Genomic DNA, 13,838 nt, shown 5'->3' on the forward strand with positions numbered 1-13,838 from the left:
ATGTGTTCAGCTGCAGCTTCCTAAATTGTCACATGGAGTGGCTGGAGCTGGAGATGGACTCACTATGGAGCATTTATGAGGAATGTCATGGGCAGCACATTTAGTGAGCTGGTCACACCATCAGTAAGGACTACAGTCAGAGAATAGTTGAGTGACCAATAATAGTTGGGGCAATGAGCAAGTGTGGGTCGGCAGTGGAGGAGTGCCCTGTGGCTATTACTCTCGCAAACAGGTCTACCGTTTTCGATAGTAATGGGGGATGGAATGGTCTCTCGGGGGAAAGCAGCAGCTAGATCCGTGGCACCAGGGCTGGCATTGTTGTACGTCAGGGAGGGTTGAAGTGTAGGTGAGCATAAGTGATAAGGGACTCAATTGTCAGGGGCACAGATAGGCTTTTCTATGGCTGGGAGTGAGACTGCAGGATGGTGTATTGTCTCCCTAGTGCCAGGGTCAAAGACGTCTCTGAACGGGCACAGGACACTCTGAAGGTGGATGGTGGAAAGATAGAGATTGTGGTCAATTGGTACTAACAACACAGGAAGAAATTACAGGTAAATAGGTGACTAAAGAGCTGGTGAAGGAGGAAGGCCTTCAGGTATATGGGTCATTGGGATGTCTTCTGGGGCAGGTGGGACCGGGATAAGAAGAATGGTTGCACCTGAACTGGAGAGGCAGCAACATCCTAGTCAGTAGCTTTGTTAACGTCACTCAGGAGGGATTGAACTAGAGTGGCAAGGGGGTGAGAACCCAAGCTGTAGGTCAGCAAGTGAAATAAGCAAGGAGGAATCAGACTCTAAGGCCAGTAAGACCAAGAGGAAGACAGTCAAGGAGAGGTTACTGAACACGAGGGAACTGGCAGTCTGTGGGCCATTTGTTTTAATGCAAGGAATATAACAGTGGTCCAGGCTCGAATGGCCTACTCTTTTCCTGTTTTCTATGTTTCCGTGTAGGATAAATGAATTTAGAGCTGGTTTCCTCCCAGGGTCCAAAGATGTGTGGGTTAGGTGGATTTCCCATGTTGAATTGCCCATAGTGTGCAGGCTAGGTGGATTAGTTGTGGGAAATGCAGGGTTATGGGGCAGGTGGGTGGGTCTATGTGGGATGGTCTTCAGAGGGTCAGTGTGGACCCAATGGGCTGAATGGCCTGTTTCCACACCGTAGGAATTCTATTCTACTATCTGACTGTAATCATCATGCTAATGGATGTTATTTCATTTAACTGTGTTTGGCAAGTGCAAAAAAAAAATCATTCTCTCCTCCTTTAAAATTATTCCTTTCTGATGAATGCAATTCACACTTTAAACTTCTCTTTGCACAGCTTGTAAGGGGTAAAATCAGGAATGGTCATCTTTCAGTGCTCCCCTGCTCCTCCACTCCCTCACCAGTGAATACTAATTATCCTTCACACAAACACTGGGGCAGCAGGACCTGCAGATATTGAACCTCACTACAATTAAACTGGCCCTGGAGACAAGCAGGGAACCGGAAGCAGATACATTAGGCATATGCACATTACTTATATATGCAACATGTTTGTTATGACCCAGGTGGGAAAATGTGCTGAATCTCAAGCCCCATAACTTCTGGGCTTGATACAATGCATTGCCAAATCTCTGAGACTGATCACTATAGTGTTAACGCCCTCTAGCTGATGAGCTCCCAAGGAGCAAATCAGAGAGTTGGCAGTGTGCTGGTGACCTTTGGCATCCATGACTGGGCACAATTGCACAAAGCAGTCAGATTAAAATCTGACGCTGTCTCCAAACAGCTCCCCAGACTGCTTGAACAAAGCAGCAGTGTAAACACAACACACAATGAGATTCAGTAACTTGTTTTTAAAAGTGTGACAATTTCTTCTACAATCATTGAATTTAAAACAGTCCTTTATCCTTATCAGCCCACAATCAAAAACAAAGAAAATACAATGATGACATTTTTACATCTTCTTCAGGTATGAGAAAAGGACACCTCTTGTTTCTCCTTCTCCAATTTGGGTGATGGTGTGCTTCAGGTCAGGACCATGCAAGATCTTCCTATGCACCATTGTTGGGGCTTTAGGAGGCCTAAAGATACCTGAAAAATGAACACTACATGTTGGTTTTGACTCACAACCACCCACTTCCCTCCCGCAGCATTTCTCTTGCAGACATCCAATTATTTTCAGGTAATTTGTTTTGATTTAGATCCACAGGATGTCACCTGACAAACTCAGCAGTTGTTGTAAACCTAGGAGAAACCCATGCAGCTAGTCCCACAATGCTGATGCAGGGTGGCTGTTTTCACTGATGCAGGCACAACCATGTTGTTATACGAATTGTTCAATTGCCTGTGAGTTAGAAATTTGGCCGTCGTAAACAAGCCTAGCTGTTGCAGACGGTAACAATTAGAAAATGGAGTCACACACAACAATCTTGGAAACCACTCTTAACAGACATTGAGTTGGAATTTCTGGTTGGTGGAGTTTTGAAACAACAGGAAACCTTTAGTTTTTTTTTTGGCTCCTAAACCAATACCCAATTTGTGTAAACTATGGTAGTTGTGGTGGGGGTGGGGGGAGGTGGAAGTGAAAAACGGAATTACATTATATAGTTCTTGATTCTAAGAACCACATGTAATTAAGCTGATGAGCTATGAAAGGTTCAATGGCGCGAAAATATCAGACAAGAAACAACTTTGCCAACCGAGAGATACTGTCAACTCAGTAAGCTTTGCACAGGCAGCACAGAGAGATCATATTCAGAGTGAGACACAGACTGAGTCAGTATATAGTTATGAGAATTTGGATGCAACATGCAAATTTGGTACAAACGGAAAGAGATGCTTTTAATTTGACCTTTTTTGGCTCATAGTAAAGTTTTGCTTTGAATAGGATAAATTGGTTGGTAATTGCTGCTAATTTGACTAGCTATTACAAGTTACTTTCAGATTGAAGGTAAATAGGGGAAATATTTACAAATTACAAACTAAAAGATGAGTACAAACCTTTTAAAGATTAAATTAATGACTATGTAATTAAAATGGAGGTGCTGGGTCAATCATTGTGTTGTACCCACCTGATGTGGGAGCTAGTGGACTCCATTGTGGTTCACAGTAATCACATCTGTAGCAGGTGTTGGTTACTTGAGGAACTCCAGCTCAGAGTAGATGGACTAGAGTCTGAGGTTTGAACACTGAGACATATAGAGAAGGGAGAGATAATGGGAACTGCAGATGCTGGAGAATCCGAGATAAAGTGTGAAACTGGATGAACACAGCAGGCCAAGCAGCATCTCAGGAGCACAAAAGCTGACGCTTCCGGCCTAGACCCTTCATCAGAGAGGGGAGAGTTTGTTTTTATTCATTGGCAGGATATCGGCATCTTTGGCTATGCCAGTATTAATTGCCCACCCCTAATTGCACAGAGGGCAGTTGCAAGTCAATGATATTGCTGTGAGTCTGGAGTCACATGTAGACTAGACCAGGTAAGGATGGCAGTTCCTTTCCCTAATGGATATTAGTGAACCGGACGGGTTTTTAAAAGGCTTCATGGTCCAGATTACGATTGAATTCAAATTCTGTCACCTGCTGTAGTGGATTCACACCCAGGTCACCAGAACATTACCTGGGTCTCCAGATTATTAACGTAGAAATAATATCACTAGGTCATTGCCTCTTCTCTATTGGACACTGTGTTTCAGGAGACAGTTACACCCCTTAGACTAACTACCTCAAATTTGGTCAGTAGTCAGGAACAGAAGAGTGTGACTACTGGCAAGTCTGGTAAAGGGATTTAGGAGCTAATGCTGAAGGAGCCTCAATCCTTGAGCTTGTCTAACAGATTTGAGATTTTTGCTCACTGTGTGGATAAGGGAGGAAGCTATAGAGAGGACGAGTAAACTGACCATAGCACCATGCTACAGGGAGGAATTCAAAAGCAGGGAGGACAGAGTAATGTTGTTGAAATTGTGGGTAGTGTAGTCAGGGAAATGGACACTGTTCTCTGTGGCCAGGATCAAGAGTGCTGAAGGCTGTGTTGCCTACCTGAAGCTCATGTTTAGGATATCTCATCTGGGCTACAGAGGAATTTGGAGTGGGAGGGAAAATATCCAATTATTGTGGTCCGTGTAGAGGCCATCAATGTAGTTAGAAAGAGGAACTAATTTATCCTGAGGGAAAATGAGCAGCTAGGGGCTAAACTGAAAAGCAGAACCAGAAGGATAATATCTCTGGATTACTACCTGAGCCACAAGCAAATTGGCACAGGGTCAACAAGATTAAAGAGATAAATGTGTGACTCGGAAGCTGGTGTGGGAGAAATGGGTTTGAATTAATGGGAGATTGGCACCAATCATGGGGAAGGAGGGATGGGCTCCATTTGAATCCTATTGAGACCAGAGTCCTGGTGAATCACATAACTAGAGCTGTGGATTGGCTTTAAACTAAGTAGTGAGGCGATTCATTCGGTTACGTGGAAAATTAGGGGAAAAAATCAAAGGGGAGAGAGCGTGCAGCAGAGGTTATTAAAGTTTCCAGGACAAGTAATAGGAATGAGAGTATGGGAAGGGTCAGGAATCTAACTTCAGGCACAACAGATGTGGAGACAATCAATGCAGGACTGAGGGTGTTGTACTTAAATGATATACAAAACAAGGCAAATGAGCTTGTTGTGGAGATTGAAATTGGCGGATCCAACTTGTGGGTATGGAATGAACAGAATGAGCTGCCAGAGGAAGCCATGGAGGCTGGTACACTTACAGCATTTAAAAGGCATCCGGATGGGTACATGAATAGGAAGGGGTTTAGAGGGAAATGGGCCAAATGCTGGTAAATGGGACTAGATTAATTTAGGAAATCTGGATGAGTTGGACTGAAGAGTTTGTTTCCATGCTGTACATCTCCGAAACTCTATGTCACTAGGTTGCATTTGAATTGTAAGAAAAAAAACCTGAGATATGGAAGGTGATAATGGGAACTGCAGATGCTGGAGAATCCAAGATAACAAAGTGTGAAGCTGGATGAACACAGCAGGCCCAGCAGCATCTCAGGAGCACAAAAGCTGACGTCAGCTTTTGTGCTCCTGAGATGCTGCTTGGCTTGCTGTGTTCACCCAGCTCCCCACTTTGTTATCTGAGATATGGAAGGTTTGAGTTATAAAGAAAGGCTGGGTTTTTTTTTGCTGGATCCTAGGAGATTGAGAAATGACCTTATACAGACTTATAAAATCATGAGTGGTGTAGATAGGGTTAATGGTAAATGTTTTTTTCCCTAGGATGCGGGATTTCAAGACAAGGGAGCATGTTTTTAAGGTGAGAAGAGAGAGATTTAAAACAAAAATGAGGGACAGAAATAACAAGGTGGGGAGCTGGATGAACACAGCAGGCCTGGCAGCATCAGAGGAGTTAGCTTTCCTGCTTGGCCTGCTGCGTTCATCCAGCTCCACACCCTGTTATCTCAGATTCTCCAGCATCAGCAATTCCTACTACCTCAGAATGGAGTGCAATTTCTTTTACACAGAGGGTGGTTCATGTGTGGTATGAGCAATGTTTAAAAGACACTTAGGTGAGTGGATGAATAGGATAGGTTTAGAGGGATATGGGCCAGGAACAGGCAAATAGGACAAGTTTAGTTTGGGATTATGTTTGGTATGAACTGATTGGACCGATGGGTTTGTTTTCCTACTGTATGAGTCTATGACCTCTCTTTATTCATTAACATGATGAGGACATCACTGGCTAGGTAGCAGTTATTGCCCATCCCTAATTGCCCAGAGGGCAGTTTCAGAGTGAACCACATTGCTGTGGGTCTAGACTCACAGGTAGGTAAGGATGGCAGTTTCCTTCCCTCAAGGAAATTAGTGAACCAGACGGGTTTTTCTCAACAATTCACATAATTAGATTCTTATCTCCAGGCATTTTATTGAATTCAAATTCCACCATCTGCCATCTGCCATGGCAGGATTCACACTTGGGTTCCCTGGAACATTAGTGGATCTCTGGATTAACAATCCAGTGATGAGACCATCAGGCCATCACCTCCCCCTGTGACATGACAGTGCGGTCTAAACTGGAGTTTCGTGGTAAGATTTGCAAAATCAGCTTGAATGATCATTGTTATTTCTCAATACTAGTTACTGCTTCTTGCAACATATAAGGAGATTATTTGGCCCATGATTTCTGTGCAAGCTTTAAAACAGCTACCCAGTTCGCTCCATCGCTTTTTAGTAATTTGCATTTTCCTTATTTTGCCCCTTCATAGGTGAAGTATAATGTGGAGAAATGTAAGGTTATGCACTTTGGCAGGAAGAACAGAGGAAGTGAATATTAGTTAAATGGAGAAATGCTGCATAAAAGCTGTGGTGTAGTGAAATCTGGGGGTCCTAGGTCATATATCATCAGAAGCTGACATCCAAGTTCAACAGGCAGTTGGGAAAACAAAAGAACGTTGGCTGAGAAAGGGGATTGATAAAACGATACAAAGTATTGGATAGACAACATTTTGATCCTCTAATTTAAGAAAAGATATCTTGGTATTGGTGGCGATTCAGAGAAGATTTATTCAATTGATCTCAGATATGGAAGGATTTTCTTGTGCGGGGTGGTTGAATAGATTAGACCTATACTCATTGATGAGAAATGACCTTTGTTGAAATATATGAGATTTTCAGGGGGGTTTGACTGTGTAAACACAACAAGGTTGCTTCTCTTTGTGGCAATATCTAGGACAAAGGGTACAAGCTCAGGAGAAGGATCATTCAAACCAGGGATGAAGAAGACTCTTTTCTCTCTGAGGGGTCTCAATCTATGGAATTCTTCACCACAGAGGGCTATTAAGGTTGCATTGTAAAATATTTTCAAGGCTGAGATAGACAAATTCTTGATCAGTAAGGAAAGAAAATTTTTTTAACGGAAAAGGCAGGTAAGTGAAGTTGGGGATTATCAGCTGAATGGCTAACTTGTACCCCTTTGTCTTATGGCCCTAACCCATTGAAAGTTGTGACTGAATCTCTTTCCTCCATCATTTTAGTCATTACATTCCACATTAATATGACTTACTGCTTGAAAAGGTTCTCTTCATTTCACCTCTGATTGCCTTTGCCAATTTCTCAAATATGTAGCTTAAATCATGGGTTATCTTTCATGGTCACGATATACAACCAGCCTTACAATTCTCTGGTGATATAAGCTCAAATTTATTTCTAATTTCAATGTAAGTCTTTTTTAATATGATTCAGTGAAGTTCTTTGTGATGTTTTACTACTTTAAAGAGATGTAAATGAAAGTTCTTGCTGCTGTTAATCAAATGTTTCACTATTTGTTATAAGTGCAGATTTCTCAAACCACATTTTTAAAAATTCCATCTGCATAATTGAGTTTAATTTTGGCTGTACCATAGACGACAGACAACCACACACATACCGCTAGCGCCAGTGAGGATGGGATACAGATTTTGCTGCCATTTGAGCAGACTTCAGAGGATCACTGTCGCAACACACAATAACAATGAGGCACCATTCCCAATACTTCTAAACAGACTGCAGAAATTAAAGACTATCAATGTCAACTAGCAATGTTGCCTGATCTAAAGTGCAGCTGCAGGACTGCGTAGGCTTCATGGAGCTACACCTAGCTGCATTGGTAGGTCAGCCAGACTATTAGGTGATGGTATCGCCACAAAATGTGTTTATACACAGTGCCTGTATTTTCAGCCTGGACATCCTGTTTTCTTTCCAAAACGGCATCAGCATCATTTGTCAAATTTCTTGGGCTGACCATCTCCAGATGCCATTTTTAATAACTGCAGTCCTCCAGTTTCATCTTTGCCTACATCGGCTCTCTTGATGCCTAAATTGTTAAGTCATTGATTTCTTGTCTAACATTCAACACGAGTGAACAGAAATTTCCTTCAACTACATGTTAGGAAGACAGAAAACAATGCCCCAATCACAAATTCCAAAGCAACCAACTCCATGCCTCTCCATGTCAATTATTTGAGGATAAGTCAAACTGCGAGTAACCTTAAGGTTATATTTGAGCCAAAGATGAATTTCTAAATACATTTCAGCATTACAGCAAAGTCAACACATTTGGGTGTATGGGTGATTGCTTCGCAGAACACCTGCATTCTACTTGCAAAAAAGACCCAGAACTAACTGTTGCCTGCCACTTTAATGCACTACCCTGTTCCGTGGCCAATTTGTCTGTCTCTGGCTTGCTGTAGTGTTTCAGCAAAGTTCAACACAAGTTGGGAGAGCAACACCTCCTCTTCCCTGCAGCCCTCCGGACTCAATTTCGAGTTCAATAATTTTACGACCTAAAATCTGTCATGTCCCAGCCCCCTATCCCACACACCAGACCTTGTTACCACATAGCCTGCCACTACACATCCCCTGTTGTTAGTCACTAACAGTCCCCATGAACAACTATTCACCCTCCCAGCCTGATCATTAGCAACTCCTTTGTCCAACTGTCTTTCTCTCTCTTTAGGCCCTATCCTATCATTTACTCCCTTCCCCAGCCCCTCCCTATGTTTTGCATATGAACTCTTGTTTTCCCAGCTACCAACAGTTTTGAGGAAGGGTCACTGGACCCAAAACGTTAACGCTGTTTCTTCCTTCACAGATGCTGCCAGACCTGCTGTGCTTTTCCAGCAAGTTTGTTTTTGTTCGTGATGCAAATAGCTATTTGCTATGATCTACCAGTCTTTAGGAAGTATAGACTACTTGCCCAGAATCGCACTGGGACTGAAACTTTTACACTGTATGTTTTACATCTGCAACAATGTATTGTTTACCATTAACTGAATGCTGCAATCAAGCCAAAAAAGACATGCAGCCTATCCAACAAAGAAGGAACGTGGTACAAAATTGAAGAGGACATAGGAGCAGTTTTGAAGGATTTTAAGATTATTAATGAGAGATTGATGTGAGCGTTTTGGAATATTCAAGGCTGGAAGTAGCAAAGGCACAGAAAAGGACTGCTATTGAAGTACGTGAGGAATCTGGAATGTCACCGGAGCCACAATGTTAACTCTGTTTTCTCCTCCACAGAAGCTGCCGGACCTGCTGTGCTTATCCAGCAACTTTGTTTTTGTTCCTGATTTACAGCATCCACAGTTATTTAGGCTTTTATTTAGCTACTGGCATCAAATTAACTGCTGACTATGTCAAAAAATCAGCCCATGCACAAAACTCCCAACACACGGTGGCTCAGTGGCTAGCTCTGCAGCCTCACAGCGCCAGGGCCCTGTGTTCAGTTCCAATCTCGGGCGACTGTCTGTGTGGAGTTTGCACATTCTTCCTGTGTCTGTGTGGTTTTCTCCGCGTGTTCCAGTTTCCTCCCACAACATAAGATGTGCAGGCTAGGTGAATTAGCCATGCTCATTTGCCTGTAATGATGATTAGGTGGATGGGTCTGGGTGGGATACTTTGAGGGTCGGTGTGCCCTTGAGCTGGAGGGCCTGTTTCCACACTGTAGGGATTCAATAATATAATGTCTTACATTAGGTGTGATTCCTCAATTCAAGGGCATTTGATACATAATCCCGAGTGTGCAAAGAATTATGCTGACAACCAATTTAGGATTTTTTATGTCCAGTTTGGAGAGTGGTGCATATGTGTGGACTGGTGGGTATATCTACTAAAACACAGGGTCCTGTGTATTAATACATATGCACATTACATCAGGTTCAGCTCAACAAAATAGGTGACAGTCGTACTCTGGTTCACTTCTCAGGATGACACCTTGATCAACCAGAGTTAATCTTACTTGCACAACACATAAACAAAGCTTTGCAGTTAACTGTCAGCCATCATTCACTGGTGCATTCTCTCTGTCAATGCCACTACCAATTGAAGTGCACTTGCCAACCAATCAGAAATCTCCTTTTATGCGGTTTAGTATATTGCTGTGTAATTCTTATGCATTAATCAGATGAATGACAGGTTCGACAGAATGTCTCTTTTCTTGAGCAATACCGATTTTCTGAATGACGAGGTAGATGGAATCAGCAGGATGCCCATAGATCGCCTTCAAGATAGTTTGTAAGTAAGAACGTTCATTGTTGCAAAGCTGATGGCAGAGGGAGTTGGTGACATCACTGCGGTGATATCCACCATGACAATCAGTGGCTGCAGCAGTTTCATAATACGTGACCACACTGGAAACCACAGACTATAACAACACTGATAACTATTTCATGTCGGGTACATGTAGAACGTGCCTCTCACTGATTGACCTCCCCAACCATCCCCAAACAATTTGTTTTGCTACATGCCCATCCTTTTATGTAGATAGAAGGATGCTGATGTTAGAGCTGGTGTATAGGCATTTCACATATTGCAACAGTTTTAATGTCTTTCCAGAAACTTCATGGACGCTGCTGACCAATCTATCAAGACATCAGAAGTTTGTTTCCGTTCGATGTTGTGACCAATATCGACAGGTTTTTGCTTTTGCAGCCCTGGTTTGGATTGCTAACTCACAAGTCTTTCTTTGAGATACAACTTGCAGTTCCAAGACTCCATACTTTGCAGAAACAAGATGGGCACTATATTCTCATCCACACATCCAGTATGCAAGCTGTAAGTATTTTTTGGTTTTGTCAGTGATTAGTTTGGCAGCTTGAACTTCACCCCCTTCATGCTGCACCTCTGAACAGATCAACATTCAGCTCAGACTAAGGTGACTCAAAGTGAATACTGTCTTTCAGGCTTTACTCTCAGGGCAGCTATGACTCATTCCCTGTAGCAAGCTGAATCAGATTACCAGCCTGGCACATGCTGTCAACCCGCAGAAATCAGCTGGCAATCTTCTGGTGCCCAATGTGAATATTCCTGTTGGCAGCTCAGGCCAAATCTGAGGTTAAAAGCTGGCAGTGCAAACTCCAAGCAGGCAATATGTGCACTTGGCCAGTGGTTGTCTACAAATCAACAACAAACCTCAAACAGTAGTTCATAGCTGAACAGCACTTTGTCTCATCAAAAGCAGAGTGGATCCAAACAGTGTTAATGATAACAGGATTTTCGAAGGTGAAGATCATCAAAATAGTTGCATTGTAATAGTTGACATGATTGTTAGTGATGAAGAGGCTAATTCTTAATCTGTCGGATCTGCAGCAGCTGGGGCTGAGGAGTGCCTGAGTTTTGAGATTTACTGTGAACAAGTTCTTTCTATTGTTAGCATTTGGATGGAATCTCATAGGGAGGTGAACAATGTGGGAATTAACCTGAAATACGATAACATCATGTGAGAAGTCCAGTACGGTTAGCAATGTTGGAAGTAACTCGCTGCATTTTTAAACTAAGTTCTGGACAGCAAGGTGAGATTCTCGCTAGGGAGCAGTGTGTTGCCTATAAAGGAGGATTATTGCTTGTTAATGACCTTATTAACTGGCCATCTTGCATAATGAATATGCAGCTTTCCCCACTGTGAGGTAACTAAATGTCAAGAATGTTCGATGTGGAAGTCAGAATGGGAGCCTGGCGACTTCAGATCACTGCTTGCTTCAAAGAGTGTCAAAAATTGGTCATCCAGCACCAACATTTCGGGGCACGTTACATGGGCACAAGCAAATACATCCCACATCCATGGACATTGATATCTGATACATGCTAGTATCTAAGAATCGTCTTGGCACATCTCTAATCCATTTATAGTACTGTTCGGCACTTCAATGCCTCACCTAAGGATTTAGTAGTTATTGTGATGCTGTAGCAAGGCCGTTGTATACTCAGGGACACACAGCCAGTGTATGAACTGAACAGGACTAAATCTCCAGGCTCTTCACTTACTCTCAAAGTGCTTATTCACTGTGACCCTATCTGTGTTCTCACAGTATTCCCACCCTGCATTGTGTTACCTTATCTTTCTTGCGACTTGCCCCTCAGCCAGAGATAGCAGACTCACAGGGTTAGAGATAATGGGAACTGCAGATGCTGTAGGGTCTAGGCCCGAAACATCAGCTTTTGTGCTCCTGAGATGCTGCTTGGCCTGCTGTGTTCATCCAGACTCACAGGGTTGTTGCCTTGCTGTGCAGACATAAGGCTGGGATGCTGGTCATGGGTTGTCAGCCGCCTTCAGTTAAATCAAGGGATATAGTCTTTGCTGGAGTTCCTGACACACTAAGTCAAGGGCAGGCTCCGAAACTTAATTATTACTTTGGGGCTAGGAATAGAATGTGGGATTGTTTTTGGATCCTGAACTTCCCCTAATGGGGGGAGCAATCATTATTGCAATTTTGACCAGGACATGCTCTGAGTTGCCATGGAAATATATAGCCTGTTCAAGGAAGGTCAGGTGACGAAGGCCTCAGCGTCAGTCAGTAATCTCCAAGGCTCTCCAGGCTGAGGTAAAATGAAAAGTAACTAAGAAGTTGCTTCAAAATGAGGGTGCTATTTCAGGTACGTTTTGAAATAAAGCATTTGGTGAAAAAAATAGGCAAAGCTGCTCTCGTAAGCAACAGTGGACATTGCATTGTGACTTAGATTACAGGCCTCAACCTTAAAGATAATTACATGACATCATGACATAATATAAAGGCTCACCTTCAGTCACACTCTCTGTTATAACATCAGTGTTTCTGCACTCAGTCAGCTACATGTGTGCAATGTACAGTAATATTTAAAAGCATTAAACCCAGCCAATATGCCTACATCTGTGACTATAGAGCCATGTAAACTGTTAGGTTTGTACATAAACTTTAGTACATTTTTCTAAATAAGAAGTTAACTCTCTGTGGTATGTTATAGCCAGGTTAACATATATAAAACCACAAGGTGCACCAATTTCATTCCTATTCTAACAAAAAAAAGGATGCTGGAAATAAGAATCAAAAACAGAAATTGCTAGAAAATCTCAGCAGATCTGGCAGCATCTGTGGAGAGAAATCAGAGTTAACATTTCAGATCCAGTGACCCTTCCTCAGGACAGATGGTAGCTAGGAAAAGGTCAGTTTATATGCAGAACTAGGGTGGGGGGAGGGGTAAGGAGTAAATAATAGATGGGGATACAGCCCAAAGAGAGAGAAGTACAGCTGGACAGACAAAGTAGTGGATAATGACCAGCCTAAATGTGATAACAAGACCTGGTGTGTGGAGGTTGAGGTAAGGACATGGGAGAAAGTGCCTCCTACCCTGAAACTGGTGAACTTGATACTGAGTTCAGAAATCTGTAGTGTTCCCAAGTGGAAAATGAGGTGCTGTTCTTCCAGGTTGCACTGAGCTTTGCTGGAGCACTGCAGCAAACCTAAGACTGAGAGATTGGCCAGAGAACAAGATGGTCTGTTGAGGTGGCAGGCAGCTGGAAGCTCAGGCACAAAACCTCTACAATAAAGAGGTCAATCCACCAGATAACAACAGTGATAGGGACCCCTCATCCTCACCTACCATTCCGCCAGAATCCACATCCAAAGGACCATTAGCCTCCATTCCTGTCACCTCCAATGAGATGCCACCACTGGACACGTTTATTCCTTGCCTCCCTTGTGAGCCTTCTGCAAGGGCCATTCCCTTGGACGTCCTGGTCTACTCCTCCTTCATTCCGAAAACACCCCCACAGCCCTACAATATCTGCAAACACCGAAGGTGTAACTCCTCTCCATTTAATTAGTCCCTCCGCAGTATCCAATGGCCCAGACATATCTACCAGGTGAAACAGCACTTTACATGCACTTCCCACAATGTAGTCTACTGTATTCGATGTTCACAATGTGGTCTCCCCTAAGTTGGAGAAACAGAGCGTAGGCTGGGTGACCGCTTCACAGAACACCTATGCTGGTGGAAGAACAGCAGCTCATTTTCAGTTTGGGAACTTAACAGCCTTCTGAACTCGATATCAATGTCCTTACCCCAGAACCTACACACC

Source organism: Stegostoma tigrinum, chromosome 1, assembly GCF_030684315.1.
Source record: "Stegostoma tigrinum isolate sSteTig4 chromosome 1, sSteTig4.hap1, whole genome shotgun sequence".
NCBI lineage: Eukaryota > Metazoa > Chordata > Chondrichthyes > Orectolobiformes > Stegostomatidae > Stegostoma > Stegostoma tigrinum.